Below are 6,871 nucleotides of genomic sequence, written 5' to 3'. Positions count from 1 at the left end.
AAGAGGATATCCCTGTTCACAAATTAGTTTTAGGTTGTTTTAGATTTATGGTCTAATCCAGGGGGCTGTGAATTGGTGGTTTGAAGTTTGAGCTTTATTTATTTTATTTCAGCAGACCTGAAAAAATATTGAAAAAGTGCTGCAGAAATATATGAAAAAAACTGTCTGTAGGTTAGCCGGTCCAGGTCTCTAAACATAAAACAGCATGAAATTTGCACTTTTTTTTTCTTTCTTTTTTTACATTTTATTTATGCTCTCTGCCCTGATTAGTGTTCAAGGGTTTCAGGGGGGAGGGGAGAAGAGGAGAGATAGAGAAATAGAGAAAAGAGAGAGAGAGAGAAAGAAATAGAGAAAGAGAGAGGGGGAGGGGGAGAGAGGGGGGGAGACAGACAGAGAGAGAGAAAGAGAGAGAGAGAGAGAGAGAGAGAGAGAGAGAGAGAGAGAGAGAGAGAGAGAGAGGAGGGACAGAGAGAGACAGACAGACAGAGAGAGCGAGAGAGAGAGAGAGAGAGAGAGACAGAGAGAGAGAGAGAGAGAGACAGAGAGAGACAGAGAGAGAGAGAGAGACAGAGAGAGAGAGAGAGAGAGAGAGAGAGAGAGAGACAGACAGACAGACAGACAGACAGACAGACAGAGAGAGAGAGAGAGGAGGGAGAGAGAGAGAGAAACAGACAGAGAGAGAGAGAAAGAGAAAGACAGAAAGAGAGAGGGGGGGGGAGGGAGAGAGAGAGATCAGATCAGTATGTAAAGAGTTATCTCATCTTTTTATTGCCTCTACAAAATACATCACAAAATAAAGAGTGAACCAAAGAGAAATTATTAAGTATTCAAAAATAACTTTTCATCCACCATGATTGTTGCTTCTCTGCTCTGTTGTAAGTATTTTAGCAAAACTGGACCTTCAAAGAATTTAGCTGTTCTATCCAGACAGCTTCTTAAGAGCTCTCTTTGACTGTACCATTTATTCCCGCTGTAGCAAAGTCCCAGGTGAAAGTAGTTTATCTCATCTTCAGTGCTCATGAAGGCCTCAACATAGATTGCACTTCCACTCATTAAGACTGGAAGGGCTTATAAACTGCCCCCGAGGCTCCTCGAGCACCGGTGAATGTGATGAGTCAGCGGAACTGATGACGGGCAGAAAGGCTATTATGCCACGCTGTGCACATAGATTCATAGACTCACTTTCCAGTAGGCTGTACTGGTTGAACTCAGTCCAAAGTATTAGTATTAAAAGTTTTTCTTCTACATTTACTCTTTTCTCAAACTTTTTCCTAGTTGGAGATTCGTTTCTTTAGTCGCCAGCTGTATATGAAATAATGAGAAGAACTTAAACAGCTATAAACATTATAGTTTGGGTCTCAGGAGAGTAGAGTGATGAAATAAAATCCTATAAAACTGAGCAAATATGCAGAACTTTACTGGCAGCCATTTCCATTAACCGTCAATCAAAAGTCGCCAGTGTAACACCTGTAATATTGAAATATATTATACGCTGTATCACGATTGCATGGAAATATTTGATGATCAACTGTTACATTTATGGTAAAATTGTGTTATAAGCTTAGAATATTCATTCATTCATTCATTTTCTACCGCTTATCCGAACTTCTCGGGTCACGGGGAGCCTGTGCCTATCTCAGGCGTCATCGGTCATCAAGGCAGGATACACCCTGGACGGAGTGCCAACCCATCGCAGGGCACACACACTCTCATTCACTCACACACTTCGGACAATTTTCCAGAGATGCCAATTAACCTACCATACATGTCTTTGGGCCGGGGGAGGAAACCGGAGTACCCTGAGGAAACCTCCAAGGCACGGGGAGAACATGCAAACTCCACTTTTTATTATCATTTGCTCAAATCTTAGTACAGTACAGTAGACAGACAGACATAAGTATTCCTAATGTATTCTAATTAAAATCAAATGCCAGACTGTTAAAATGTCCGTGATACTCATTCTGTTCAGTATACAGAATGAAATCTTTCACAGCATTTTCTCCTTTTTTACTTTAACAGAATTTAAAATGCTAGCCTCCAGTTCCCTCACACCTTCAAAAAAAACATGCTTGTAGGTGGACTGGCAGCTCTAAATTGCCTGGAGGTGTGAAAGAGTGTGTGCAATATACTGGTGTCACTTCCAGGGAATAAACTAGTGGTTCTGACTCCTTCTGCTCTCTGAACCTGTCTGATCCATCCTGATGCCCTACTTCTGGCTGGAGTCTCATCTCTTGGAATCTACGCACTGTCGCTGTGGATGGAGCCACATGAACAACCTGGAGATACACCAGATTGCTGTGGATGGTGACACTTATAGAGATGGCTTTGGAGTGCAATTGACACCATCAGATTGGCACTCATGTCTCCATCAGTGATCAGTTTATAACAAGACAGACTTCATGTTATAACTAATATGATTTTCCTGCTCAGTACCATACAGTACAAGGTTCTAGAAGAGAAATGATTTATAATCACACACTCCGGTGTCTCCCACATGAAGATGGCTTCTCTTTCTGAGTCTGGTTCTTCTCAAGCAAATCTTCAAGCTTTTTTTTTATTCCCACCATCAGCTCTGGCTTGCTCATTCAGGATAAAGTTATACAGTTAAAAGTTTTAATTTCTATCCTGAATGTATATGTAAAAGGAGGCTTCTCGGCCTTTTGACTAAGATCAAGTGTAATATCTGTTCTTATCAGTTTAATATCTGATACGTCCCCTACCCGGGTGACCAGATATTGAATTGAAATTTGGAACAGGGAGATGGATTAGGGGCTTGCTCCGTCCGCTCCACGCATCGACCTGGTATTGCAGTACAGCCAGGATTGGTGCACTTTTTATTTTTTTCCCCCCATTTATTTTTTTCCCACAGTGGTGGCGCAACTGGTGAAGGCTCTAGGTTGTTGATCGGAGGATCAGGGTTCAAGGCCCAGCACAGCCAAGCTGCCACTGCTGGGCCCTTGAGCAAGGCCCTCAACCCTCCCTGCTCCAAGGGCACTGTATCATAGCTGCCCCTGCACTCTGACCCCAACCTCCTCAGTTGGGGTATGTGAAGAAAAGAATTCCATTGTGCTGTAATGTATATGTGGCAAAAATTAAAGCTTCTATGCACCCCCCCCCCCCCCCTCTGGCTTCTATATATTTCTATAATGCTGCTTTGTGATAATGTTTTGAATTGTGATAATGAATTGAACTGAATTGAATGAAATATTCCTGAATCAGATCCTGAATCATATGCTGACCAAATGAACAACGATAAACAAATCAATGAATCGATGCTTGATAACTAAATACTGACTACTTACTAATAACTTGTATTATATTAATCTTGGTATAATATTAAAAAATGTATTAAGTTTCTTATGTTCTTTAAAGCTGCTTTGCGACAATGTCCATTGTTAAATGTGCTATACAAATAAATTTAAATTATTGAATTGAATTGAACTGAATTGAAACTTATAAATAAATGATTAGTTATTAATATTCAGGCTTTTTCTTATAAATATCCATCAGGACATAAACAGCATTTTAACAATCATCTGTATAATATCATTTGAGAATTTTTGTACTTAATATATGGTCAGGATTTTTAAAAATATACTGTTTATGTTTAACATTAAGAATAAAGTCTTAATATGTTATCTTAATGTGAGTATTCGTATAGAGCGATTAAAGAAATGGGGAGCTTTTTCTTCATTGTTGTTGTTGTTGTTGTTGTTGTTGTTTGTTATTAATGTAGTTGTGCAAATGTCGTATTTTAATGTATCATTGTATAGTTTGTTGTATAGTTTGCCATATAGTTGCGTTTTCATTTTATTCCATTATCTTCCATTACTGTTGTTTCTATCTTAATTTCTTGCTATATAATTATATGTTTATTAATTGGTGGTGTAAATTGATGATGAGTATTATTGGTCCCTTTAAGATTGTTTTTTTTTTTTTTTTTTTTTGTGACTGTGGCCAGAAATGCTTTATTTCGTGGCAATCAATATTTGCAGAAAACTACTTCAATTGGCAAAATTGCAAACACTTGATTGTTCTTTTAAACTCCTAACAGTTAAGACACATTTCCACATAAAAAATCTGCGTAAAATATGTTTAGTATGAAAAATTCCAAGCTTCTCCAAATATCTCAAAAATGATGATGATTTTGGTTTGTAGTTAAAGTAGTGGCAAGCTTCCTTTATTTGTAAGCTACTTTAGCATTGTTGCTCCAGTGCAAAGCTACAGGATCGGAATCTAAACACTAGTTGACATGAAACATGTAAAATGCATAATGCAATATGCAAAATAGATAGTAATGGCATTGTGCACATAGAGGTTAGTAAACAGTAAGATGGTTGAAAACATATGTACAATTTCAATAGTGGCATGACTTTTGTGCAAAATAGCATTAGTGAACATGTATAAACAGCATATCATCAGTGTTTGTTTGGATAGTGTTTTGAACACAGATTTATACTGAATACAGTAAGTGTGTTCAGTTCAGTTCAGTTCAGTTCAGTTTAAGTTCAGTTCTGGAAAGTAGTTTGCTTTGGCTGTATTGTCGTCCTTGACTAATTAACTGCAGAGAATAATCACAAAAATGATTTCTTGCCCTTATTTTCTTTTTTAATTTGCTTCTCTAATTTGTTTCTCTGAGAGATGAACATAGTCTTGAGTTGATGCTCTCTCATCTTCAAGCTGAGCCCGAGCACACAAACACATATGAAAAACGATTTCTCTCTATATCCTGCCACAAAGTCTGAGAGGTAAACATCATCTGTTTCAGGACTTTTTATCCCTTTTGAGTCAATAATAACTCACATCAGGGGGATAAATGAAACCCACCAGGAAGAAGGAAGAACAATTTACTCTCCTGTTTATTCCCTTGACATCCTCACCAATTGAGATTAATGAGCATCTGCTGACAGACTAACTTATCAGGACTACACAGTATTTCACCTGGTCACCACCAATCAACATCACATTCCTCACAAAACATGAATAACCAGAAAACAGGCTAATCTACTAGGCATTGACAAGCTAATAAGACTGCCAGGTTCCATCACGACTCTTTATATTTGTCTGCTTTGATAAATCTGTGACTACAATGCAATTACTTTTCATGTGGTGCAATATTTGCTCAAAAATGTATCTTGGAGGAACAAGCAGCTGCTCCTTCATATTCCTGGACTCAACAGCAGTGTGGTTGGATGAGTGTCACTGACACTTTTCTATCGAACATGTTGTATGAATATATTAGATATTTAATGTGTTCCATATCAAATTCATTATATATTAATACAAAAAAATTATTAAACTGTAAAATAATAATAATAATAATAATAATAATAATAATAATAATAATAATAATAATAATAATAATAATAATAATAATAAAGATGGTGTATGTAACTTAAAACTGGATGTATATATAAAATAAATAAACAAATAAACAAATAAAATAATAATAATTCCACCAACAACAACAACAACAATAACAACATCAATAATAATAATAATAATAATAATAATAATAATAATAATAATAATGACACACTTCAGACAATTAACATATAAAATTTAATAATTCTCAAATTAAAATATAATTAATCATTCTAAAATGTAAACCTGTAAACCTTTAAAACAAAAATGATAATATTAGAACTAATCTTTTTAAATATTATTAAGACTTATTTATGCACATTTGCACTGATATCATGCTTGAAATTGTCCTGTTTTACAATATTGTTAAAGAAAGAAAGAAAGAAAGAAAGAAAGAAAGAAAGAAAGAAAGAAAGAAAGAAAGAAAGAAAGAAAGAAAGAAAGAAAGCTTACGTTATTAATGAGAAATTTATTCAACATTTAGACAAAGCTTCACTTTGTTGTCCTACTCAGTCATTCCACTAATAGGCTGCTTGCTTACTGCCAGATTGATGTGCAAATTTAGTGAAAATATTGAATCCATATGTCGCCTGTAAAAATGGCTACATTAGGCTGTGCATTGGTGGAAGTGGCATCTTTAACTAGAAAAGCAGCTGGTGCTTCATTTGTTTGCCACATATGCTTACAAACTGAGTGCTACAATACTGACAAGCCACGTGACCCTTATGAGGGATTTAGTTAATTAAACGCGAGCCACTAAACAGCTTCCCAGTCAAATGAATTGCTCTATTTACTGGCATAGTTAACGTCTTTCGTTTGGAGCAGCAGTGACTCCAGAGTCCAGTCTGTATTTTCCCAAAAGAAGCATCAAAGAAATTGAGTCCCTTATCTCCAAGCAGACTGAAACAGCAACATGGAGCATGGTCTTCAAATCTAATTAGAGGAGATTTGTAAAAACTATTGTAGCTCAAAGGTATGATTCCAGCATCTCTAAGTTTAGCCTCATGCTACAGTAGGTGCTGCAGCTGAAGTGTGCAATTGTTTTGCATAGGGACACACGGCTTAGTCGCCATATTTAAAAAGAAAAGACATATAGTCCATAAATGGTGTAAGACTGTTAGATAATTCTCTTTATGAATTATTGATTTGTAGGCAAAATTTGTACGGTTGCTATTTATAATTAAGCACAATCTTCAGTGTTGTTTGTGGGTGCTATCTGATGAAAGTTCACTGAAGCGTCGAGCGTTTTCGAAGCATCAGCTTCGGCCAACCTCAAGTGTGTAGAACAGGAATTAGATTCAGTTTCAAGATTCAAGATTTTTATTATATGTGCACAGTATATTAAAAACAATTTACAGCATACTCGCAGTAAAATGAGAACCCACACATCCTTATATATTGTGCATAGAAGTAACTAAAGCTGAAAAAAAGAAAATACAGTTAGGAACGCATAAGAAGAAACGAATAGAAATAATAAGTAATAAATAAAAATAATAAAAATAATAAA

General features: G+C 36.1%; 1 non-coding gene across 1 annotated transcript; it reads left to right on the top strand.

The window, feature by feature from the left end:
• The first annotated feature begins 2,644 nt into the window (after positions 1-2,644).
• LOC113654987 lies at positions 2,645-2,836 on the top strand. The gene has a single exon (XR_003443611.2). It is a non-coding gene; the product is annotated as a U2 spliceosomal RNA (small nuclear RNA).
• Positions 2,837-6,871: the final 4,035 nt, after the last annotated feature.

This window comes from Tachysurus fulvidraco, chromosome 10 (assembly GCF_022655615.1).
Source record: "Tachysurus fulvidraco isolate hzauxx_2018 chromosome 10, HZAU_PFXX_2.0, whole genome shotgun sequence".
Classification (NCBI taxonomy): domain Eukaryota; kingdom Metazoa; phylum Chordata; class Actinopteri; order Siluriformes; family Bagridae; genus Tachysurus; species Tachysurus fulvidraco.
Note: the sequence above shows the minus strand (reverse complement) of the source record. Positions and strands in the feature narration are given on the sequence as shown.